General features: G+C 40.5%; 1 long non-coding RNA gene across 1 annotated transcript in view; it reads left to right on the top strand.

Moving 5' to 3' along the window:
- Positions 1–695: 695 nt before the first annotated feature.
- LOC147344301 (uncharacterized) overlaps positions 696–27,262 on the top strand; it is a 27,238-nt gene continuing 671 nt past the window's right edge. The window contains exons 1-2 of the long non-coding RNA XR_015155362.1: positions 696–857; positions 10,499–10,583. This is a non-coding gene — a long non-coding RNA (uncharacterized LOC147344301). The remainder of the gene's footprint in view (positions 858–10,498; positions 10,584–27,262) is intronic.

The raw sequence follows: 27,262 nt of genomic DNA, 5'->3' as shown, positions 1-27,262 counted from the left end.
TCCTCCCACTGGATCTCCTGATTATATACTGTCTTATTTTTATTACTGGTTTTGTAAGTAGAGCTCATCTCTCCTTCTATATTCTAGGCTTCAAAAATATCTTTATTATAACTTATTATTAGCATGAATAAGTGACAGTTACCTTTCTTCTGTCCCCTGCAATTTCCAATCCAATCCCACATACACTCTAAGTAATTACAAGTTTGGGAAGAGATTTTAGAAGATGAGGTTTCATATTACTTAAATAAAGTACACTGGATATTTATACAGGAATAAGACTGGATACATGGCAGGGTTACTGATTCTTTTCCGGACACATAATTATGCTTCCAGACATTGAGTAATTGTTAATGAAAGATCTCAAGATGAAAGCTCAAATCCAAAGTGTAGAATCTGTGACAATGCATTTTGCTATGAAAAGCAGTGAACTCATGAGTAAGGACACAGTTATCCCAACCTTCTCTACTTAGAGAAGACTCCAGAAAAAAGAAGTTCAGAAGATGTATATAAAGAATGTTCTTTCTAAAAGGTGGTGGAAACATTTGCTTAATACAGATTTCCAAATCTGGGGCTTGCCAACTTAATGATGATTAATTTGAATTTGTGAAAAGGATCACATGTATGTGATTTACTGGTATAATTAAAAGGCAAAACACTGATTAACAAAGTGTTATCAAAAATGTCCCATTGAGGAGGAGGAGCCAAGATGGCGGAGGAGTAGGACGGGGAGAACACTTTCTCCCCCACAAATTCATCAAAAGAGCATTTAAACGTCGAGTAAATTCCACAAAACAACTTCTGAATGCCGGCAGAGGACATCAGGCACCCAGAAAAGCAACCCAACTCTTCGAAAGGAGGTAGGAAAAAATATTAAAAACAAAAAAAAGAGACAAAAGAGGGAGGGACGGAGTTCCGTCCCGGGAAGGGAATCTTAAAAAGAGAGAAGTTTCCAAACATCAGGAAACCTTCTCACTGCCGAATCTGTGCCGAGCTTTGGAAGCACAGAGGGCAACATAACAGGGAGAAAAAATAAATAAACAATTTAAAACTCGCAGATTGCGAGCCCTACGGTAACTCCCCCAGCAGAGAAGCAGCGCAGACGCCTGCATCCGCCATTAGCAAACCGGGGCTGGGCAGGGAGGCGCGGCGTGGGCTGCATCGCTGAGAGTAAGAATCTGGCCTGAATACCCTGAGCGCTATCTGAGCGAAATAATTTGGGCTAGCAAACCAGACTGTGGGATACCTACCACGCGAAAAGCCAGCCCTAACCTAAGACCGCCAGGCCCGCGCACAGAACAAAGGACTGAACAGAGATAGCCGGCTGCAGACCTTCCCCCTCCGGTGACAGGCAGCCAGAGCCGGAAGGGGGCAATCGCAGCCCCAGAGAGACATTATCTATAAAATTGTAAGCAGGCTTCTTTGCTAACTAAAACTTCTTGGGGGTCTGGACGGTCAACATCTGCCTGAGAAGGTGCGCCGGTTTTACATCCAGATAACTGAGTGGCGGGGAGGCGATAAGTCGCAGCATTGGCGCTCGCCTGGGAAAAGCAAATTGGCGCTCGGACCTGGGAAGAGCACAAAACGCAGGCCCAACTGAGTCTGCGCCTCTGAGGACTACCCGAGTGCCTGAACCTGAGCGGCTTGGACCTGGGAGGTGCATGCAGCCCAGGGCCAGCCTCGGATTGTTCCCGGCGGAACAACCTAGAGTCTGAGCAGTGTGGACAGGGAGGCTACACGCGCCGTGAGCGGGGGCAGACCCAGGGTGGCTGAGGCACTGCGAGCCCACGCCAGTGTTATTTGTTTGCAGCATCCCTCCCTCCCTCCCCACAGCGCGACTGAACAAGTAAGTCTAAAAAAAAAAAAAAAGTGTCCTCCACCGTGCCCTTTGAGTCAGGGCGGAAACCAGATACTGAAGAGACTAGCAAACAGAAGAAGATATAACAGAGGGAAACGCCTTGGAAGCTACAGGCAATAGATCAAAACCCTGTGGTTACTACGGACTACATAGGAAGGGGCCTATAGATCTTGAGAAATATAAATCTGACCAAGGAACTAGCCAAAAATGAACTGAACCCACAACACCCACAAAAAAAACAACAACAAAAAAGTCCTAGATATATTTTTATTATTTTTACGATCATTCTTTCTTTTTTTTTTTAAATAAAAAAAAATATATTTTAAGTCCTCTATTGTTCCTTTAATTTTCACTTTTATAACCTATTACTTTGCAAAAAAAAAAAAAAAAGACCCTATTTTTTTCTTCTTCAGCAAACTTCATATATATATATTTTATAATTTTTTGACCTTGTTTTTTTTGTTTGTTTTTGTTTTTTTCTTCTTTTCTTTAACATTGTATTTTTGAAATTCCAAACTCTACTCTAGATTTTTAATTTTCGCTTTTTGGTATATGTTATCAATTTTGTACCTATAGTTTTTTTTTATATAATTTCTGTGACTTTTTTTTTTTTTTCTTCTTCTCTGTTTCTTTCTCTTCTTCTTTTATATAACATTGTATATCTGAAATTCCAAACTTTACTCTAGATTTTTAATTTATGCTTTTTGGTATTTGATATCAATTTTGTACCTGTATTTTCTTTATAATTTTTGTGACATTGTTCGTATTTGTTTGTTTGTTTTCTCTCTTTATTTTTCTTCTTCTTTTTTTTTTTAACATTGTATTTTTGAAATTCCAAACTCTACTCTAGATTTTTAATTTTTGCTTTCTGGTATTAGTTATCAATTTTGTACCTGTACTTACTTTATAATTTTCGCGACCTTGTTTGTTTTTGTTTGTTCGTTTTTTCTCTCTTTCTTTTCCTTCTTCTTTTCTTTAACATCGTATTTTTGAAATTCCAAACTCTACTCTAGATTTTTAATTTTCGCTTTCTGGTATTAGTTATCAATTTTGTACCTGTACTTTCTTTATAATTTTCGTGACCTTGTTTGTTTTTGTTTGTTCGTTCTTTCTCTCTTTCTTTTCCTTCTTCTTTTCTTTAACATCGTATTTTTGAAATTCCAAACTCTACTCTAGATTTTTAATTTTTGCTTTTATGTATTTGTTACCAATTTTGTACCTTTAAGGACCCAATCTTCAGGACCCATTTTTCACTAGGGAGTGAGATTACTGGCTTGACTGCTCTCTCTCCCTTTGGACCCTCCTTTTTCTCCACCAGGTCGCCTGTGTCTCCTCCCTAACCCCTCTCTACTCTACCCAACTCTGTGAATTTCTGTGTGTTCCAGACGGTGGAGAACACTTAGGGAACTGATTACTGGCTGGATCTGTCTCCCTCCTTTTCATTCCCCCCTTTTATCCTTCTGGCCACCTCTGTTACCTTCCTCCTTCTTCTCTTCTCTGTATAACCCCGTGAACATCTCTGAGTGGTCCAGTTGCGGAGTGCACATAAGGAAGTGACTACTGGCTAGCCCACTCTCTCCACTATTGATTCACCTCATCTCATTTGGGTCACCTCTAACTCCCTCCTCCCTCTTCTCTTCTCCATGTAACCCTGTGAACCTCTCTGAGTGACCCTCACTGTAGAGAAACTTATCATCTTTAATGTAGATGTTTTATCAACGGTGCTGTATAGAAGGAGAAGTTTTGAAACTACTGTAAAAATAAGACCGATAATCGGAAGCAGGAGACTTAAGTCCAAACCCTGACTCCAGGGAACTCCTGACTCCAAGGAACATTCATTCACAGGAGCTCATCAAATGCCTCCATACCGACACTGAAACCAAGCACCACACAAGGGCCAATAAGTTCCAGGGCAAGACATACCAAGCAAATTCTCCAGCAACAAAGGAACACAGCCCTGAGCTTCAAGATACAGGCTGCCCAAAGTCACCCCAAAACTATAGACATCTCATAACTCATTACTGGACATTTCATTGCACTCCAGAGAGAAGAAATACAGCTCCACCCACCAGAACACCGACACAAGCTTCCCTAACCAGGAAACCTTGACAAGCCACCTGTACAAATCCACACACAGTGAGGAAACGCCATAATAAAGAGAACTCCACAAACTGCCAGAATACAGAAAGGACACCCCAAACTCAGCAATTTAAACAAGATGAAGAGACAGAGGAATACTCAGCAGATAAAGGAACAGGATAAATGCCCACCAAACCAAACAAAAGAGGAAGAGATAGGGAATCTACCTGATAAAGAATTCCGAATAATGATAGTGAAATTGATCCAAAATCTTGAAACTAAAATGGAATCACAGATAAATAGCCTGGAGACAAGGATTGAGAAGATGCAAGAAAGGTTTAACAAGGACCTAGAAGAAATAAAAAAGAGTCAATATATAATGAATAATGCAATAAGTGAAATTAAAAACACTCTGGAGGCAACAAATAGTAGAATAACAGAGGCAGAAGACAGGATTAGTGAATTAGAAGATAGAATGGTAGAAATAAATGAATCAGAGAGGATAAAAGAAAAACGAATTAAAAGAAATGAGGACAATCTCAGAGACCTCCAGGACAATATTAAACGCTACAACATTCGAATCATAGGGGTTCCAGAAGAAGAAGACAAAAAGACCATGAGAAAATACTTGAGGAGATAATAGTGGAAAACTTCCCTAAAATGGGGAAGGAAATAATCACCCAAGTCCAAGAAACCCAGAGAGTACCAAACAGGATAAACCCAAGGAGAAACACCCCAAGACACATATTAATCAAATTAACAAAGATCAAACACAAAGAACAAATATTAAAAGCAGCAAGGGAAAAACAACAAATAACACACAAGGGAATTCCCATAAGGATAACAGCTGATCTTTCAATAGAAACTCTTCAAGCCAGGAGGGAATGGCAAGACATACTTAAAATGATGAAAGAAAATAACCTACAGCCCAGATTATTGTACCCAGCAAGGATCTCATTCAAGTATGAAGGAGAAATCAAAAGCTTTTCAGACAAGCAAAAGCTGAGAGAATTCTGCACCACCAAACCAGCTCTCCAACAAATACTAAAGGATATTCTCTAGACAGGAAACACAAAAACGGTGTATAAACTCGAAACCAAAACAATAAAGTAAATGGCAACGGGAACATACTTATCAGTAATTACCTTAAATGTAAATGGGTTGAATGCCCCAACCAAAAGACAAAGACTGGCTGAATGGATACAAAAACAAGACCCCTACATATGTTGTCTACAAGAGACCCACCTCAAAACAGGGGACACATACAGACTGAAAGTGAAGGGCTGGAAAAAGATTTTCCATGCAAATAGGGACCAAAAGAAAGCAGGAGTAGCAATACTCATATCAGATAAAATAGACTTTAAAACAAAGGCTGTGAAAAGAGACAAAGAAGGTCACTACATAATGATCAAAGGATCAATCCAAGAAGAAGATATAACAATTATAAATATATATGCACCCAACACGGAAGCACCACAGTACGTAAGACAAATGCTAACAAGTATGAAAGGAGAAATTAACAATAACACAATAATAGTGGGAGACTTTAATACCCCACTTACACCTATGGATAGATCAACTAAACAGAAAATTAACAAGGAAACACAAACTTTAAACGATACAATAGACCAGTTAGACCTAATTGATATCTATAGGACATTTCATCCCAAAACAATGAATTTCACCTTTTTCTCAAGCGCACATGGAACCTTCTCCAGGATAGATCACATCCTGGGCCATAAAGCTAGCCTTGGTAAATTCAAAAAGATAGAAATCATTCCAAGCATTTTTTCTGACCACAATGCAGTAAGATTAGATCTCAATTACAGGAGAAAAACTATTAAAAATTCCAACATATGGAGGCTGAACAACACGCTGCTGAATAACCAACAAATCACAGAAGAAATCAAAAAAGAAATCAAAATTTGCATAGAAACGAATGAAAATGAAAACACAACAACCCAAAACCTGTGGGACACGGTAAAAGCAGTCCTAAGGGGAAAGTTCATAGCAGTACAGGCACACCTCAAGAAACAAGAAAAAAGTCAAATAAATAACCTAACTCTACACCTAAAGCAACTAGAAAAGGAAGAAATGAAGAACCCCAGGGTTAGTAGAAGGAAAGAAATCTTAAAAATTAGAGCAGAAATAAATGCAAAAGAAACAAAAGAGACCATAGCAAAAATCAACAAAACCAAAAGCTGGTTCTTTGAAAGGATAAATAAAATTGACAAACCATTAGCCAGACTCATCAAGAAACAAAGGGAGAAAAATCAAATCAACAAAATTAGAAACGAAAATGGAGAGATCACAACAGACAACACAGAAATACAAAGGATCATAAGAGACTACTATCAACAATTATATGCCAATAAAATGGACAACGTGGAAGAAATGGACAAATTCTTAGAAAAGTACAACTTTCCAAAACTGGACCAGGAAGAAATAGAAAATCTTAACAGACCCATCACAAGCATGGAAATTGAAACTGTAATCAAAAATCTTCCAGCAAACAAAAGCCCCGGTCCAGACGGCTTCACAGCTGAATTCTACCAAAAATTTAGAGAAGAGCTAACACCTATCCTGCTCAAACTCTTCCAGAAAATTGCAGAGGAAGGTAAACTTCCAAACTCATTCTATGAGGCCACCATCACCCTAATACCAAAACCTGACAAAGATCCCACAAAAAAAGAAAACTACAGGCCAATATCACTGATGAACATAGATGCAAAAATCCTTAACAAAATTCTAGCAATCAGAATCCAACAACACATTAAAAAGATCATACACCATGATCAAGTGGGCTTTATCCCAGGGATGCAAGGATTCTTCAATATCCGTAAATCAATCAATGTAATACACCACATTAACAAATTGAAAAATAAAAACCATATGATTATCTCAATAGATGCAGAGAAAGCCTTTGACAAAATTCAACATCCTTTTATGATAAAAACTCTCCAGAAAGCAGGAATAGAAGGAACATACCTCAACATAATAAAAGCTATATATGACAAACCCACTGCAAACATTATCCTCAATGGTGAAAAACTGAAAGCATTTCCTCTAAAGTCAGGAACAAGACAAGGGTGCCCACTTTCACCATTACTATTCAACATAGTTTTGGAAGTTTTGGCCACAGCAATCAGAGCAGAAAAAGAAATAAAAGGAATCCAAATTGGAAAAGAAGAAGTAAAACTCTCACTATTTGCAGATGACATGATCCTCTACATAGAAAACCCTAAAGAGTCCACCAGAAAATTACTAGAAATAATCAATGACTACAGTAAAGTTGCAGGATATAAAATCAACACACAGAAATCCCTTGCATTCCTATACACTAATAATGAGAAAACAGAAAGAGAAATTAAGGAAACAATTCCATTCACCATTGCAACAGAAAGAATAAAATACTTAGGAATATATCTACCTAAAGAAACTAAAGACCTATATATAGAAAACTATAAAACACTGGTGAAAGAAATCAAAGAGGACACTAATAGATGGAGAAATATACCATGTTCATGGATTGGAAGAATCAATATAGTGAAAATGAGTATACTACCCAAAGCAGTTTATAGATTCAACGCAATCCCTATCAAGCTACCAACAGTATTCTTCACAGAGCTAGAACAAATAATTTCACAATTTGTATGGAAATACAAAAAACCTCGAATAGCCAAAGCGATCTTGAGAAAGAAGAATGGAACTGGAGGAATCAACCTACCTGACTTCAGGCTCTACTACAAAGCCACAGTTATCAAGACAGTATGGTACTGGCACAAAGACAGAAATATTGATCAATGGAATAAAATAGAAAGCCCAGAGATAAATCCACGCACATATGGACACCTTATCTTCGACAAAGGAGGCAAGAATATACAATGGATTAAAGACAATCTCTTTAACAAGTGGTGCTGGGAAATCTGGTCAACCACTTGTAAAAGAATGAAACTGGACCACTTTCTAACACCATACACAAAAATAAACTCAAAATGGATTAAAGATCTAAACGTAAGACCAGAAACTATAAAACTCCTAGAGGAGAACATAGGCAAAACACTCTCCGACATACATCACAGTAGGATCCTCTATGACCCACCTCCCAGAATATTGGAAATAAAAGCAAAAATAAACAAATGGGACCTAATTAACCTTAAAAGCTTCTGCACATCAAAGGAAACTATTAGCAAGGTGAAAAGACAGCCTTCAGAATGGGAGAAAATAATAGCAAATGAAGCAACGGACAAACAACTAATCTCAAAAATATACAAGCAACTCCTACAGCTCAACTCCAGAAAAATAAACGACCCAATCAAAAAATGGGCCAAAGAACTAAATAGACATTTCTCCAAAAAAGACATACAGATGGCTAACAAACACATGAAAAGATGCTCAACATCACTCATTATCAGAGAAATGCAAATCAAAACCACTATGAGGTACCATTTCACACCAGTCAGAATGGCTGTGATCCAAAAGTCTACAAATAATAAATGCTGGAGAGGGTGTGGAGAAAAGGGAACCCTCTTACACTGTTGGTGGGAATGCAAACTAGTACAGCCACTATGGAGAACAGTGTGGAGATTCCTTAAAAAACTGGAAATAGAACTGCCTTATGATCCAGCAACCCCACTGCTGGGCATACACACTGGGGAAACCAGAAGGGAAAGAGACACGTGTACCCCAATGTTCATCGCAGCACTGTTTATAATAGCCAAGACATGGAAGCAACCTAGATGTCCATCAGCAGATGAATGGATAAGAAAGCTGTGGTACATATACACAATGGAGTATTACTCAGCCATTAAAAAGAATACTTTTGAATCAGTTCTAATGAGGTGGATGAAACTGGAGCCTATTATACAGAGTGAAGTAAGCCAGAAGGAAAAACATAAATACAGTATTCTAACGCATATATATGGAATTTAGAAAGATGGTAACAATAACCCGGTGTACGAGACAACAAAAGAGACACTGATGTATAGAACAGTCTTATGGACTCTGTGGGAGAGGGAGAGGGTGGGAAGATTTGGGAGAATGGCAATGAAACATGTAAAATATCATGTAGGAAACGAGTTGCCAGTCCAGGTTCGATGCATGATGCTGGATGCTTGGGGCTGGTGCACTGGGACGGCCCAGAGGGATGGTATGGGGAGGGAGGAGGGAGGAGGGTTCGGGATGGGGAACACATGTATACCTGTGGTGGATTCATTTTGATATTTGGCAAAACTAATACAATTATGTAAAGTTTAAAAATAAAATAAAATTGGAAGATTAAAAAAAAAAAATGTCCCATTGAGAGCACCTCCTTTAGTGAAAGAATCTTGAAAACTTTTCATTTTGGGGTATATGTATATTATACATGTTCTCATTGAATTAAACCCCACATGAGTTGCTGACATCTTAATGATACTTTCAGTCTAAAAGTCCATTCTCATTTAACTGTATTGACTTCATGAGGTAAGCAGATTTCCAGGTTTGCCAGACAAAGGAAGGGAGACCATGGAGTGGTGGGATGAACTAAAAACCAATATACTTGATTTCTAATACACCAGGCAACTAGTAACCACAGATTTAAATTGGACAAGTTCTAAATCACGAAATTTTAAGGTTTTTTTTGCTATAGGGAAAAAGTTACAAGGAAAATAACCTTTCTATGGCATTTAGGCTCTTAGGGACAATGTTTATGAGCAGCTGGGGACAAGAAACAGTGATCCCAGCCTGATTTTGCCTTAGTTCAACTTGGAGGTAAAATGTGTAATTTTTTTTATCTTTGTTTCAATCAGAAAAGTGTCTATCTATCCATCTATTTATCTATCTTACAAACAGACATACACACAGATATATTTAAGTAAATTATTATGTTCTGTTGTGTTTATCTAGCAAGAACAGATAACTGAACTAAACTGATTTAAAGTTCTACTCAGAATTCTCCCTCCTTCCCTTCCATTTGCACTGCTTCTGCAAAAAGAATGTTTTTGGAGTAAATTAGGCTCACTGTATGTTTAAACCAGGGCATCTTTCCCACCCAGGGATTGAACCTGTGTCTCTTATGTCTCCTGCATTGGCAGGTGGGTTCTTTACCACTAGCACCACCTGGAAAGCCTATTATATAATTCACTATTATTTCCTTAGTTATTATTTCCCCCCCAAAGTAATTATATGTTTATGAAGGAAATTCTTAAGCTGTAATTTGGTTCAAAGAAAATCAAAAGAGTGTAATCAGTGTACCAAGTGCTTAAAGACTCTTCAAGTGATCTAAGAACATTACTTTAAATAAGTCTCCGGATTGCAGTTGTCAAGAACATGCAAAGCCCTCCTGATGGTCTTCTTTAAATGCTCTCTGCATCAACGAGGCCACAGAACTCTGGCCTTTGTGTCAGTCCTATCCCAGGCTTCTTGTCAGGTATCTGTTCAGTTAAAGACCCAGCAGAAGATAAGGAAAGTCTTTAAAAACTCTCCTTTTAAAAATGTAGTTGTTTATGTTGTCTACCTTGGGTGGGAGGATATGTATTTCAACTAAGAACCACCACTTTTGATAGCTGGTCTTTTCCTTTGCAGAAGTTTCATCTGGATTTTTTTCCTCCTGGGACTTAAGATGTCATTGCCTTGTGATGGACATCAGTGCTTCGACTGAACCAAGGAGGTCAGAGGTTCATTGTGCTTTGTCATCGTGATCCTCCCTATTCAGGTGAAATTAGTCCTACCCTCCCTGATGAAAGGCCTCAGGAACAAAAGTCATTTCAACATATTTCATGAAATTCGGGTTGTGGATGATGGGGATGCTCATGACTACAAATGAGCGATTGACTGGAGGAAATAAGATGGGTCCTCTTTTGCAGAAATCAGCCATGCAGGGCCTCAGTGGGAACAGACATTGTGGGTTATTTCATGACCAGATTTGTTCTGCTGATCCAGGCTCTGGTCTAACACTGTCACAATCACTTGGGCTCTGTCCAACTCACTGAAAATAACAGCTTTCCTAAGGGCAGCCCTTAACCCTGGGGAAATCTTGGCTCAATTTTGGTTGTTCTACTTATATTAAATTAGGCATCCCAGGAGAAAATAAATAGGGTAAACAACGGTCATGGTGGAAGCTACCCATCCTGGACAGACATCTATTTTTAACTATTTTAGACAAACATTATATCATAATAATGAATTAGTAATAATATGATTACATTAGCCATAGTTTGGGGCTTCCCAGTCGGCGCAGTGGTAAAGAATCTGCCTGCCAATGCAGGAGATGCAAGAGACGTGGGTTTGGTACCCAAGTCAGGAAGATTCCCTGGAGAAAGAAATGACAACCTGCTCCAGTATTGTTGCCTGGAAAATTCCATGGTCAAAGGAGTCTAGTGGGCTACAGTCCATGGAGTTGCAAAGAGTTGGACACTGAGTGACTGAGCACACACACAGAGCCATAGTTGAGGTTATATACCATGTGCCAGGCTTTGTGGTGAGTATGCTGTATCTCATTTAATCTTCACATTAACCTTGTTAGGTAGATATTACTACCATCCCCAGCCCTCATCTTCCTTTCCTTTTTTTTGTTTATATTTCTACTTTTTTTTTTTTTTGGACAAGGGAGATAAGGGTTACAATTTGTAAGTGATTTGATCAAAACCATAAAACACATGGATAAGGTAGTAAGATTTAAGCCCTAGTTTGTCTTTATTCTAAGTAAAAAAATTGCATGCAAGTGCACACACATACTCTCTTACATTTATTTATGACTACGTCTGTCTGTCTATTAAATAGCACGAGTCCTGATATACTGATATCAACAATTCCAACCCTACAGCACAGGGTACATGCTAATCTTCCCTCTCTCCACATTCATAACTCCATCTTGTGCAATTTTCATGCAGATTAAATATAACGGTGTATATAACACCACCAGCAGTGACTCACGTAAATTGGAGAAAGATGTCCCTTCCTTCAGAGAAGGCGATGGCACCCCACTCCAGTACTCTTGCCTGGAAAATCCCATGGATGGAGGAGCCTCGTAGGCTGCAGTCCATAGGGTTGCGAAGAGTCAGACACCACTGAGCGACTTCACTTTCACTTTTCACTTTCATGCATTGGAGAAGGAAATGGCAACCCACTCCAGTATTCTTTCCTGGAGAATCCCAGGGACGGGAGAGCCTGGTGGGCTGCCGTGTATGGGGTCGCACAGAGTCGGACAAGACTGAAGCGACTTAGCAGCAGCAGCAGCAGCAGCAGTCCCTTCCTTAGGGGCTTCCCAGGTGGTGCTAGTGGTAAAAAACCCACCTGCCAGTGCATAAGAGACATGCAAGGAGACATAAGAGATGCAGGTTCGATCTCTGGGTTGGGAAAATCTCCTGGAGGAGGGCAAGGCAACCACTCCAGTATTCTTGCCTGGAGAATCCCATGGACACAGGAGCCTGGCGGGCTACAGTCCATAGGGTGGCACAAAGTTGGACATGACTGAGGTGACTTAGCATGCACACATGCCCCTTCCCCAAGGTGGACAACTTGACAAGTGGAGTGTGTGTGTGGGATTCTAGTTCCTACTCACCCCTCAGCTGAGCATCTCTGTGTCACTACAGAACCAGAGAGAATAAGATGGGGTGGAGGTCTTGCACAGTCAGCATGCAATGTGGCAAATTATTTACACTTTTGTTCAAGTCTTTCAAGAAAATGGCATAGACAGATTTAAAGAACTTATGAATAAAATAATTTTTACCTTGGAGAATTTTTCACAACTAACTAGTAAGTGGGATGAAAAAGAAAAGTGTTCCAAGATTTTCCATTCTGATGGGAAAATCAATGCACTCCAGTGGGTTGTCAATATCACCAATTATATGCCGTTGAGTATAATTGAAAGTGGGTTGGTTGACCTACAACAGATTATTTTTTTAACCTGATACTGACTATATGTCACCCTAAAATCTGAATCAGAAACAGGTTGATAGAAAAATAAAACCAATTCCTGTCTTCCAAATGCCTGGCTAGCAGCCAGGAAGAAGCTGGTCTCTCCATAATGCAGAGTACATAATTCAAAATGACACTGGAGGTAAGGGAAAAAAAAGCATAACCTAATTTCCTGTATATGGTCAGTAAAGTTTGCTGACAGATTTATGAGCTTCCACCTGCTAAACACTCCTCTGTTGAATTTTTTCACTAACTTGTCTTTGAGGAGAGGCAAATGAGCTCATCTTCTGGCTCTTCAGATGATCTTTCCCCAGGACCTGATGGACTTTAAATCTGTCACAGAGAAACCGATTAAATTTGACTTCCTGCTACAAACATCTGATGCTACTATCCGAGGCCCTGAGATGGAGGCTCTGAAAGTATCGCAGACTTCCCTGGCTGGTGTTTTCCATGAAGGACAGCAACTTGCCTGTAATGATCCCATCTGCACTAAAGATAGGGTGCAGACAATGTGGGCAGTCTCATTCTTCTTCAAGGGTCCACACTGCATAGTGTTACAGTGACACAAACTCCAGTCTTCTGTGGCACTTGCTGGGCCACACCGTGTTATTAAGTATTCAGAGGGGGTATAGTTGGAAGCAGAAACTAACTGCTATTTATTAAAAAGCAGAGACATTACTTTGTTGACAAAGGTCCATATAGTCAAAGCTATGGTTTTTCCAGCAGTCATGTATGGATGTGAGAGTTGAACCACAAAGAAGGCTGAGCATCAAAGAATTAATGCTTTTGAACTGCGATGTTGGAGAAGACTCTTGAGAGTCCCTTGGACAGCAAGGAGATCAAACCAGTCAATCCTAAAGGAAATCAATCCCTAATATTCATTGGAAGGACTGATGCTGGTGCTGAAACTCCAATCCTTTGGCCACCCGATGTGAAGAACTGACATTGGAAAAGACCCTGATGCTGGGAAAGATTGAAGGCAGGAAGAGAAAGGGATGGCAAGGATGAGATGGTTGGATGGTATCACCGACTCGATGGACATGAGTTTGAGCAAGCTCCTGGAGTTGGTGATGGACAGGGAAGCCTGGTGTGCTGCACTCCATGAGGTCACAAAGAGTCAGACATGACTGAGCAACTGAACTGAACTCAACTGAGAGTTGGAAGAATGCAGAACCATCCGGCCTCTCCCTTCCAGAGCAGGGTGACAGTGACAACTAACAAGTGCCCAAGGGGTGCTGGAAATGAAAGAATAACACCCCAGAGACAAAGCAGAGGAAGCACTGCTGCTTCCAGGGTTGGCAGCTCCCATCTGAGAGCTTTTGAAAGCTGCAAAATTCTCAGGCTGAAACAGATAACACATTATAGACAGATTAAGTGGATAAATAATTTGTTTATAAGGAATTGGCCCAAGTTATTGTGGAAGCTGAAATATATAGGGCAGGCTGGAAAACTCAAGCAGGAGTTGATACTGAAGTCTTGAAGCAGAATTTCTTCTCTGGCAAACCTCAGCTTTTGTTTTTAATGCCTTCAACTGATTGGACAAGGCCCACCCACATTATTAAGGTTAGTTTACTCAAAATCAACATAGTGTAAATGTTAATCACATCTACAAAATACCTTCAGTGCAACATCTGATAGTGTTTGACTTAATAATGGTATTATAGCTCAGCCAAGCTAGCATATAAAAACCAACCAAATCTGAAAGAGCCAAGCACAGAGTGTGCATCCAGTAGGTGGTCAATAAATGAGTCCTCTTGCCTTCCTTGTGCAAGATCCCCTTCTCTCTTACTGAGGATGGAAGAAGGAAAGAGGTTAATTCTGTCCCCAAAGGAGAGCCGGGTCTGAGGGTTCCCTGGGCTGATTCCTCAGTCACAGCCAGGATTCAGGATTCACGCTCACTGTCACCCTCCCTGTCACCTGATAAGTGCCCGCAACAGATGGGAGGGAAACATCGTCTCTGTGGGTGTGAGAGGGGATCCCAGCTACTCCTTTGTCAGGATCAGCCTGTGTACAGGCAGAATGCCTGGTGCTTCTAACTGAGCATCATAGGGAAGGGTCTCCTGCTCACAACCATGGCCTTCACCTGGGTGGATCACAGAGGTTAGGTGTGGTTTTAGAATGAAACAGACCAGCATTTGAATTCATTTCTCCCATGTTCTAGCTGTGACACAGAAGGCAAACTCACTAGCTCCACTAGTAAGGTGGAGTCATGCATGTGTCATACACTGACACACGAATGAAATGGGAAGATCATGGTAGAACTAAATAGGAACATGATACCTGTTAGCTGTTGTTGTTTCAACTTTAAAATTTACCACTTGAGAAACATTACAGTCATATGTTTTAGTGCTGACAGAGGGACCACATCATGTTACCAATATCCGGTGTGGGCCAATATCCCTGGTCACTTTCCTACATGAGAGGAGTGATCTGGGGACACTGGAAAGGCCAGAGGTGAGAGGACACAAGAAGTATAAGTAAACTTTGTTATATTTTGCAGAATATTCCTGGCCTCAGAGATTTATATTTCTTAAGAAAAACTGGGTCTCTTGGCCATATGCTAATTTATTGTAACCAACCTGTGGACCAAAAACAATCCCCACAGCCCACGATACTGCTGTTAGGACATGGTGTAGGAGGAGTTTGGTTGTAAAATGAAGAAAATTCAATTATATTATAAAAAAAGAGAACCACAGAGCTGAGACTCAGACCATCATTCTAGAAAGGGAAAAATAAAGAGGAGAGGGAACACAGAGGAGACTAAAGGGCCAAGAATAATTCTCTGACTTTGAGCTTTCAACATCAAGGCAATGTGAGTATACAAAAGATTCGTAAACAAGTCATAGGTGACACTAAGATAGACAACAGTTTAAAAAACCAAGCATAGCACTCTTAGTTAGCATGGCTCAAGAGATCTGGAGCAAATGAGGGTTGTACAAGCATTATCATGGTTTCAGTGCATGGATAAGAATCAAGTGACGTGGGTGTGAACATCAGGTTCACTGGCTGGTTATGTGAACTTGGCCTCAGCTCCTGCCTCTATAAAATGGGAATGATAGTAATAGTAATAATACCTCACAGGTTTCTTGTGAGGGGTAAATGTGAATGTGTAAGTGAAGTACTTAATTAAGCACTTGATATCTAAGTACTCAATGAATTCTCTTTTTGATTATCATCATCACCATCATTATATCATTCATAAAACAGGAGAAGCTGTAACAGATATGGACCTACAGTGGAAAGTAGTGGATAAATATTATCTATAACAAATTATAATTTACTGTGCATTAATCCCAGGTCAGCCTGTAGTCAGGATTTGGTGAATGAAAGCTCAAGTATCTTAAGACTGAACTTACTTAAAGGCACTGAACTATGGAAACAGAGTCAAGAAAAGGATCTGCAGCTAGTAGAAACAGAAACAGAGTCTCAAGCAGAAGATATTTCAATGAGCCAGGATATCAGTAAAGTCTCCACTGACAGAAGACAACTGGTTCTAGGGCTCATGACCCCAAACAGCCTGCAGAAGACTTTGATGGTCAAGAAGATTTGGGTGTTGGGTCCTTGGCTGGGAAGGCATGTGTTCTATGAATGGATGAAGCATCCATCCACATTGGGCTTCCATGAGCACTGATTTAATCACAAATGTCTAAATGCTGCAAAGGCCTGACAAATGGGAAGGCACAAAATATTAGGATTATAATATGTGTGTGAGGAAGCCATCAAACACTCTCTGCAAATAAAGGGCCATCTAAATACTGTATAATTCCACCCCTTATTACTATGAATAATGTGTCATTTAGCTGAAGCAATTTTTTAAGTATTTTATGTTCCCTGATGGAGTCAAGTCTTTAATTCCATTTGTATAGTTAATGCGGAAGCCCTGAGTCCAAATTAGGTTCCTGAGAAGATGTACTAGTATTACAGGCAAGAAGAGATCCTTTATCCTTTTTACCCCTCTCTGGAAATGTAGTGTTGCTTTTTTTTACGCTTTAACTCAACTTTGAATATTGAATAACATCCTGAAAAGAAGTGGCTATTATGCTCATGATGGCTTTGAGTTGGAGATGACCCATGCTTTCCTAGGACCTCAGAATAACCCTGTTCCAGGGTTATTAATTATTAACAAGCCTCTTCTCCAGCACTCATTTTCCAACTGGCCCAAGCAATCAGGTTTCTCTGTGTGCCATTAAAATAAGATGGAGAGGGAGAATTCCCAGTGATGGGCCCTCTCAGGTTCTGCAAGGCAATTAGCCCAGGACCCTCTTTCAAAACAAGGGGCAGTAAAGCAAGATGGCTAAGAGTGTGGGCTCCAGAGTCAGACTGACCTGCTTCCTACCCCAACTCACAGGTGATTACCTGAATCATCACTGGTTAAATTGTTTAATTTCTTTCAGACCAAGTTGTCTCCTCTTTTTAAAAAATTTAGCCTTTAAAATGGGTATGCTGCTGCTGCTGCTAAGTTGCTTCAGTCGTGTCCGACTCTGTGTGACCCCAGTGACGGCAGCCATCAGGCTCCCCTGTCCCTGGGATTCTCCAGGCAAGAACACTGGAGTGGGTTGCCATTTCCTTCTCCAATGCAGGAAAGGGAAAAGTGAAAGGGAAAAGTGAAAGTGAAGTCGCTCCGTCGTGTCCGACTCTTAGCGACCCCATGGACTGCAGCCTACCAGGCTCCTCTGTCCATGGGATTTTCCAGGCAAGAGTACTGGAGTGGGGTGCCATTGCCTTCTCCATAAAATGGGTATAGTAGTAGCAAATCCTTTAGGTTTATTATATGTGTTTGTATTAGAAAAGGAAGGAAAGAAGGAAAATAGGAAGGAAGGGAGGGAGGAAGGAAGGGAGGGAGGAAGGAAGGAATGAACACCAAGAGAGGGGTCTCCTTGACAAGTCATGGCTTCACTCAAGAGACTTGGGAGAGGACAGGCTAGAGGGAACCTCCTCAAGCCCAGGGTCTCTCCCCACAGAGTCTGTCCTTGTTCTCTGCCACAGAAAGGGTCAGGAACAAGAAAGCTGTGAACCTGAATGGAGCAGCAGCCTCCTTCAAGGAGCCTGTGAGTAGCCATGAAGTTTTGCTTTCTGCTGGGCATGGTGGGGTATGTCCCATGAGCATGTTTAAAGAATACAACAGAGGGAGGCACTGAGTCCATCTTATGGCTGGGCTCCCAGTAGAGGATGTCTTGGCTGAATCAATTTTTCCTTGTTCTGAAATTACAAGCCTAATTAGAGGAGTAGGTTACAGCCAAGAATCCTAATGCAGCTTAAATGACTGTCAACCACTCTGGCTACAAATATAAACAAATATGTAGTCCCAGCTGGGAACACATTCAAAGCTACATGAAGGAGGTATCATCTTTGGGTTTCAGGTAGATCATTTCAGGAAAATAATAGAAGTTTCCATGGGACTCTTGGAAGAGATTCCAAGTCTCTAAAGAAACTGATCTAAATAAGCCAACAGGGTTATTCAATATGTTTCTCATCAAATGCTTCCAGATTACTCTATATGAGAGGTTTCAAACCAGGAGGAGGTCATTATACATCATCAACAACACATTTGAGCCTCTCAGGTGCCTCAGTGGTAAAGAATCCACCTGCCAATGCAGGAGACTCAAGAGCTGCAGGTTCAATCCCTGGGTTGGGAAGATCCCCTGCGGTAGGAAACGCCAACCCACTCCAGTATTCTTGCCTGGAAAATTCCATGGGCAGAGGAGCCTGGAGGGCTACAGTCCATGGGGCCACAGAGTCAGACACCACTAAGCACACAGACACAACAACATAATTATTCAGTCTTTTCTAAAGGCCAGGTACAGGTGTTAAATGTAATTTAAATATTTAAATACACTTAATCTCACTTTTAGGTAAGTAAACCGGGTTTCTCTGGTGGCTCAGACAATAAAGAATCTGCCTGCAATGTGGGAAATCCGGGTTCGATCCCTGGATTGGGAACATCTCCTGGAGAAGGGAATGGCTATCCACTCCAGTATTCTTGCCTGGAGAATTCTGTAGATAGAGGAGCCTGGCGAGCTACAGTCTATGTGGTCACAAAGAGTCGGACACAACTGAGTGACTAACACTTTCAAACTGGACTAGATATATCAAGTAATATTTCAAGGCCATGTTGATAAGTACCAAACTCAGATTTGAACCCAGGTTTATGCAAACTTTAAATCTTATACTTTTAAAGCACTATGTTCTATTTTCTTTTACAAGCAAGAACACATACAGGGCGCGCGCACACACACACACACACACACACACACACTTACTGACCTCTACTCTGAGAAGATTGATAGGAAGACAGAGGTCTTGGTGATGTCTGCTGCTGCTGCTGCTGCTAAGTCACTTCAGTTGTGTCCGACTCTGTGCGACCCCATAGACGGCAGCCCACTAGGCTCCACCATCCCTGGGATTCTCCAGGCAAGAACATTGGAGTGAGTTGCCATTTCCTTTTCCAATGCATGAAAGTGAAAAGTGAAAGTGAAGTCACTCAGTTGTGTCCGATCCTCAGCGACCCCATGGACTGCAGCCTTCCAGGCTCCTCCATCCGTGGGATTTTCCAGGCAAGAGTACTGGAGTGGGGTGCCATTGCCTTCTCCATTGGTGATCTCTAGAAGGGATGAAAGAGGCAACTCCGGAATTGCTGATAGTCATCTCCTAGTTAGACATGATTTGACACAAAATGGAAGATTTGTTAGAATGAAGGAGCCCTTGGCTCTCCAGGCAAGTGCCCACTGGACTCTGGATACTAGCCAGTGCTAGATTCCCTGCTCCTTTCTGCCAGGAGGGCTGGGCACAGGGCACAGGCCATCACAGACACGGTGTCTCAGTCACTGAGCACATCCCAAAGCCTCCCTTGAGGCACAAGTTTTGCTGCAGGAGAACAGGCAGCTCTGCCTGATCGTGGAGAGCAGGGATTAGATTCTCTGGAGGGGATCTGAATGAATAAACCCTGGCAAGTGGCCTTGCTCTGCATGGGGGCTCCTAGTCTGCACTCTCCTCCTGCAGGAGTCTCACGTTGAGCTGGGAATCAGAGCCCAGCCTCACGAACAATGGAAGCCCCTGCTGAACGCGTTTTGCTCACTGGCATCCGATAAAATACTTAACATGTTGACTAGGTAATGCCCTCACGTATTTAAAATATAATTAAGGATCAGAATGAAGAGATTCATTCCATTCCTGTCTTTCCTCCCTCAAATTTATACCCATCTCCCTTGGATAAATATTTTTCAGTAGATTTTTAAAAATACATCCCTCTTTTTAAAATGCAAATAAAATATGAATAGAGTTCTTTGTTCTTTCTTTATACAGAAAGCAGCAGATTCTACGTCACCATTTTTCCTAACGAGCAGTCTCCTGTTTTTTTTCAAAGAACATAAAAAGATTCCTCATTCTTTTTATACATGCATAATGTCTCATGGTGTGTATATACAGTAATTGATTTCATCAATTTCCTATTGGACACTTGGGTTTTTTCCAATTTTTTGTTATTTCAAAGGATGCTGCAGAGAACAAAGTGCACACACATCATCTTATACATGTACTTCTGGAGGTAAAATTTCCGGAGTTCGGTTGCTCTGTCAAGGGTATGTGCATTTATCATTTTGAAAAATATTGTCATTCAAAGGCTATTCTGAGAATCTGAGTCCAAACTTTAAAACTCATCCTTGAGAGGTGACTTGGAGTGCACTAGGTCACATATGTCTTCTTCATTTTTTAGGGGAGGGATCTTTTCATTTGAAGAGCCTTTCTAAGCTGTGGATGTTGACCTATCCCATTTCTTAGAAATTAAGAAACTTTATGGCCAGATTAATCCTCTAGGACCTGGTTCTGCCCATCACACTTCCCTGTTCAGGTATCTTCAAGCAAGTCCCCAGTGACCACAGTCTGGAAATCCAGGCCTTTCACTCTCAGATTCCGGGGACATCTCCACTGCACCTCTGTGAGCTCTGTGCTACTTGCCTGTCCACCTACAGGCACAGATCCCTGCTCCTTCTCCCCTCTGACACCACATCTCATTCGTCCCCTTTGTTGCTCATTCAGGTTGCACTGTGTTCTGGGTACACACGTCTCCTTCCAGACATGAGATCTTCTGGTGCGGGAGTCATTCTACATTCTCCAGGCAGCCCTCTCACACCAGTAACTTGTTAACAGCTTTGCACACAGTCAGTGCTCAGTATCTTTGGGGTGAAGCTCCAAAACTTCCCATTTGCAGGGAGGAAACTGGAAATGAAGTCTCAGGAACCACTTATTAAGCCTGGAGCTGACTTTGTCAGAGATGCACAGTGAATTCTAACAATGGCTCCGATGTTAAGCAGGGAGGAGGTGAGTCAATCCATTTGCTCCTTTATCAATATCCTCAAAGTGTGGTCCAAGCTCCATTGTGTCAGGACCATCATGGTGATTCTGATGCTGATTAAAAGTTGAGAAAATTTGATCTGATTTTTGCAGATGATTGATGAAAAACCCAGGAAAAGGAGAAGAACTAAGATCCATGATCTACAAGTTGTAGCCCGCCTCTTAGACACACCAATTTTGGATTATTTAGTGGGAACTCCATCAGTCATCAGTCATTTGCACTAGAGAAACTGAGTCCAGGAAATTTCTCCAGTTTATAAACTATGCAAACCAAGGGTCCTAACTTGGGGGTGATGGTTTCGTCACTAAGTTGTGTCTGACTCTTGTGACCCCATGGACTACATAGCCTGCCAGTCTCCTCTGCCCAGGGGATTTTCTAGGCAAGAACACTGGAGTGGGTTGCCATTTCCTTCTCCAGGGAATCTTCTTAACCCAGGAATTGAACCCCAGGTCTCCTGCACTGCAAGCAGATTCTTTACTGACTGAGCTACAAGTAGGGAATATATTAAAGTGTGCTTATAAAACCCTCAGTTGTTTTGTGTGATTGGAGTATCAGTCAGGATTCTTCCTTTTGAAAGTATCCAAAATCCCAACTAAATTTGGTTTAAGCAAAAAAAAAAATTTTTTTTTACTCTTGTAAATGAAGGTTTCACAATATAGGCAGAGCTGTATCTAGAGGCTCAGGTGGCATTGCATTCCTGGGTGCCAGCTTCAATCCCAGGCAGGCTTTTTCTCATCACAGCCTCATGGCCCTAGTCTCAGACTCTCCCCACTTCGCGTCCAGCATAAGAGATGGTTTCCCCTTTATAGAAGCGTTGGCTGGTCCAATTGGGGTTGAGTGTTCAGTTCTGAAGCAATCCGGCCAGAGTTCATGCTATTCCTCCACACAAAACATACACACACACAGGCTGAGACAGAAAACAGGAGAGAAATAGATTTTGAAAAGGAAATTCTTGTTGCCATTACTCAAAACATGAATGGATACTGTGCAGGCAAAGCAATAACTTGCACCATAGTCCATGCATTAAAAAACAACGAAGAAACTGATCGATAACCAATGTAAGGTTGTGGTGCTTCATATTCTTTAAAGGTAATTGTTGTTTAGTAAGAATCCTAAATTTAGAGTCAAAGGGACAAATTCTTGCTCCTACATTTGTCTAAGAGCCTCTTGGGAGCATTCCGTTTTCTTGCTCAGAAAACAGAAGTAATGTCTGCCCTAAACAGCTCCCCTTTCATTTGTCTATGGTGTCCAATAGATTGTAAAACCACAGGGCTAAGCCCATGGTTGTCTCATTCAATGCTGTATTCTCAGGGGCCCTCAGAACTTGACATTCAATAGATATTCAATAAACATTTAAAATACAAATTAAATGAGTTAATACATGGTGCTTCCCTGGTGGCTCAGACTGTAAAGAGTCTGCCTGTGGGAGACCCGGCTTCGATCCCTGGGTCGGGAAAATCCCCTGGAGAAGGAAATGGCAACTCATTCCAGTATCCTTGCCTGGAAAATTCCATTGGAGGAGCCTGGCAGGCTACAGTCCATGGGGTAACAAAGAGTCAGAAACGACTAAAAGACTTCATGCATGCATGCAAAAATAGAATTGGAGGAAAAGTTGATAAATCAGAATGTTACGGGTCTTGATCTCTAGGTTCCTATTTTCCTAATGGAAAATCCGATTTGTGATTGAATGTCATGTAGAAGAGAATGTCAGAAAACTCAGATTCTAACCCCAGCTCTGCTGTTAATTAGGGCTATGACCTTAGATGACCATTAAATCTCTCTGAACCTCAATTTTTGACTCTGTTAAATATGTTAAATAGCGGAGCTGAATATATGAGAAGTAAAGTTGCTTCACCACAACCAAGTTCTGTAGTTAAGATAGCTGGCAAAGCAGAGTATGAGCCCCTAGATATAATTAATTTATATTTAATTTAAAATCTTAATCTAAAACAATTGCTGTAAACTAGGATCATAGGGCGCGGGCATGAGCTCTGACCACAGACACTGCCAATTTCATCCTCCCTTCCTTTTCTTTCTATTTTGTCACACATTCAAATAATTATTAAGCACTTGTTCTGTGTATTCGGGCTCTGTTGATGATTAAAATTAATTTCATCAATCTACATCTCCGCCTAATAAAGCACCCCCACTTGTGCCCTGAAGGTTCTGTCTTTGATGATGATCAAAGTCTAACCATCAAAGATCTACCATGTTTAATTCCATAAAGTGATTAAGAGACATTCTTTCCTAAACTTGGTGTTTTGTGGAAATGACAAGGGCTAATTCCCCCTGAAGTATAATCTTCAGAGAATACAACTTGGGTCTCAAAACACAGCCAAGTCCATACGGGAGGGGGATTTTCCTACACTACCCTCCTCTGCTTTGTGACTTCCCTTTTCCAAGATGAATTAAGAGGGTGGCATTCAGTTTCCTAATAGATTCTCTAGTCCTCAACCATATATCAGTGCCACTCTTGCCAAACTGATTTCCCTGAAGACACTCTGGGAAAGGACATTGCAAATCTTGAGATGAGTATATACTTTATATCAACTTTTACTGTAGATCTGCAGGTACTGTAGCTTTCACGTGCTTATTAGTTCAATCTATTAAGAGAACAATGATCAAATATAAATACCCCAGGCAGAAACATGGCAAAGGCAAGGAAACAGATGACTACTGGCACTCAATCACAACATAATAAATGGTATTACAGTATGCTGTAAGTTTTGACCTGAAGCAAGAGAAACTTGATGACTTTAATAGTTTTCTTCATAAACCATTTCCTTTCTGTTTCAAAACTGCTAATATATGTATATATACATATATATATATATGTATATATATAATTTATTTTATCCCTAGCTCTTTTGCAATTGTTTTGTAGTTCATGTTTCTAAATTTCATTGTATGGGCGAGCTCCCAGCTGACGGCAGGCAAGCAGAGGCTCTTAGAGACTTGATGAAACACAGAATTGGAATGCTGCTCCCTGCTTCCTGCAGAAGTTTCACGCAAGAGACACTGATTGGCTCCAACTATTTAAGCATTTAGCTTAATAAAAATACTCTCTTAGATGTACAGCAAAGAATTAAGAGATTTCTAGTCATCTAGAAACCACTCTATAGATTGAAATTTGAGGCACTGACTTCACTGCTCTGTTTCAGTTTATTCATCTGTAGGATGTAAATGACAACGGTACTTGTGTCACAGGTCAGTGGTGACTATTAAGTAACACTGGGTTTGTATATGACTTAGTAGGGGCCTGGCACACACACACGCTCTGCAAATGGTGGTTATGGATGTGTGGATGTCTGTTTTTGTTCTCCTCCTCATGCCTGCCTCTTGCCATTGTATAAGCAAAGACATGCCTTTAGCTCTAGAGGCAAACCCAGTTGAATCAGGGGAATCCTGCTGAATACCATATGATAGGCTCTGTGACCACTTCCAGCCCTTCCCTGATCAGTCTGTCTCATAACCATCTTCTTTATACTGCTAATATCATCTCACACATGTCCTTTCAGGGGACTCCTGCATTTGCTTGTTAAGTAACATTTCTGTTTCTTTTCTTCTGTGATCTTCCCTGGCCCCTTTCCTCTGTACCCAGGGTCCATTCAAAACTACCCTGCCTCTATCAACTTCTGATGTTTTATTCAGTCTCAGAAAATAGCAGTCTTTATATATATATATACACATGCACATAAAATCTTGATGTGGAAGAGGCCCTCTAAGTATGAATTTATTTTACATAAAATCAAAATCAAAAGACAACAGTCAAACTAAAAATTAAATTGTAACATATTGGAAATAGCTGATTTTCCTAATATGTAAAGAACCCTACAAATCAATAAGATAACATACCAACAGTCTAGTAAAAATTTGGGAAAAGATTGTTTACATAAAACAAATCATATATATGTAGAGCTGGTGGTTGCAGATAAAAGAAAAATGCAATTTAAACATATATTGAGTACTATTTTTATATATCAGGTTGGAAAAATATAACAAAGTCAAATGTACAGCTTGAAAATGGTCAGATGAAAGAAACACTCATGTATTACAGACAGCAGTTTTTAAAGGAGAAAAAGTTGTAACATTGGGTTGGCCAAAAGTTCATTCAGGTTTTCTATAAGATGTGAAGGAGAAACCTGAATGAATTTTTGACCAAGCCAATATTTGTCAAAATTTTAAGTACATTTACCTTTTGACCTAGGAATTTCACTTTAGCTTAGAGATACTTTCCCACATGTGTGAAATGATACAAGTATACAACTATATCTTGTATCACTATTTGTAACAGCAAATCATTAGACACAAACCAAATGTCTACCAGTATAAGATTGGTTAAATTATGATAAAATCCCCAAAAGAATGAGAAAACTCTCTATGACCTGATATTGTTTGTTCTCTAAAATGTAAAGAACATCTGTTTTTCAAACTACAGCACAATTGCACTCATTTCACACGCTAGTAAAGTAATGCTTAAAATTCTCCAAGCTAGGCTTCAGCAATACATGAACCGTGAACTTCCAGATGTTTAAGCTGGTTTTAGAAAAGGTAGAGGAACCAGAGATCAAATTGCCAACATCCACTGGATCATCGAAAAAGCAAGATAGTTCCAGAAAACATCTATTTCTGCTTTAATGGACTATTCCAAAGCCTTTGACTGTGTGGATCACAATAAACTGTGGAAAATTCTGAAAGAGATGGGAATACCAGACCACCTGACCTGCCTCGTGAGAAACCTGTATGCAGGTCAGGAAGCAACAGTTAGAACTGGACATGGAACAACAGACTGGTTCCAAATAGGAAAAGGAGTACGTCAAGGCTGTATATTGTCATCCTGCTTATTTAACTTATATGCAGAGTACATCATGAGAAATGCTGAGCTGGAGGAAGCACAAGCTGGAATCAAGATTGCGGGAGAAATCTCAATAACCTCAGATATGCAGATGACACCACCCTTATGGCAGAAAGTGAAGAAGAACTAAAGAGCCTCTTGATGAAAGTTAAAGAGGAGAGTGAAAAAGTTGGCTTAAAGCTAAACATTCAGAAAACAAAGATCATGTCATCCAGTCCCATCACTTCATGGCAAATAGATGGGGAAACAGTGGCTGACTTTATTTTTCTGGACTCCAAAATCACTACAGATGGTGACTGCAGCCATGAAATTAAAAGACGCTTACTCCTTGGAAGGAAAGTTATGACCAACCTAGATAGTATATTCAAAAGCAGAGACATTACTTTGCCAAGGTCTGTCTAGTCAAGGCTATGGTTTTTCCAGTGGTCATGTATGGATGTGAGAGTTGGACTGTGAAGAAAGCTGAGTACCAAAGAATTGATGCTTTTGAACTGTGGTTTGGAGAAGACTGTTGAGAGTCCCTTGGACTGAAAGGAGATCCAACCAGTCCATCCTAAAGGAGATCAGTCCTGGGTGTTCATTTGAAGGACTGATGTTGAAGCTGAAAGTCCAATACTTTGGCCACCTGATGCGAAGAGTTGATTCATTTGAAAAGACCCTGATGCTGGGAAAGATTGAGGGCAGGAGGAGAAGGGGATGACAGAGGATGAGATGGCTGGATGGCATCACTGACTTGATGGACATGGGTTTGGGTGGACTCCAGGAGTTGATGATGGACAGGAAGGCCAGGCATGCTGCAGTTCATGGGGTCACAAAGAGTCGGACATGACTGAGCGACTGAACTGAACTGAACTGAATCTCTTTTGTTAATACTTGTTAACTGAATAAAGCAAGATAGAAATCAAAGCTTATTTGTTTAAAGATGAGTAAAAAGAAATATATGTTTATATATTTTTTGATTTTGCACAGAATATTTTGAAAGAAAACACAAGAAAATGACAAAGTTGTTTGCTCTGGGGAGGAGATGGGGTGGCTGGTTATTGGGATTAGGAGGAGCATTTTTACCAAACTCTGCGTACCTTTTGAAATTTGAACTCAGTTCAGTTCAGTTGCTCAGTCGTGTCTGACTCTTTGCGACCCCATGGACTGCAGCATGCCAGACCTCCCTGTTCATCACGAACTCCCAGAGTTCACTCAGACTCATGTTTGAACTCAATAAATTTGA

The sequence above is a fragment of the Bos grunniens genome, chromosome 26, assembly GCF_055505025.1.
Source record: "Bos grunniens cultivar Pamir isolate PY7600 chromosome 26, Bosgru_T2T1.0, whole genome shotgun sequence".
Lineage (NCBI taxonomy): Eukaryota > Metazoa > Chordata > Mammalia > Artiodactyla > Bovidae > Bos > Bos grunniens.
Note: the sequence above shows the minus strand (reverse complement) of the source record. Positions and strands in the feature narration are given on the sequence as shown.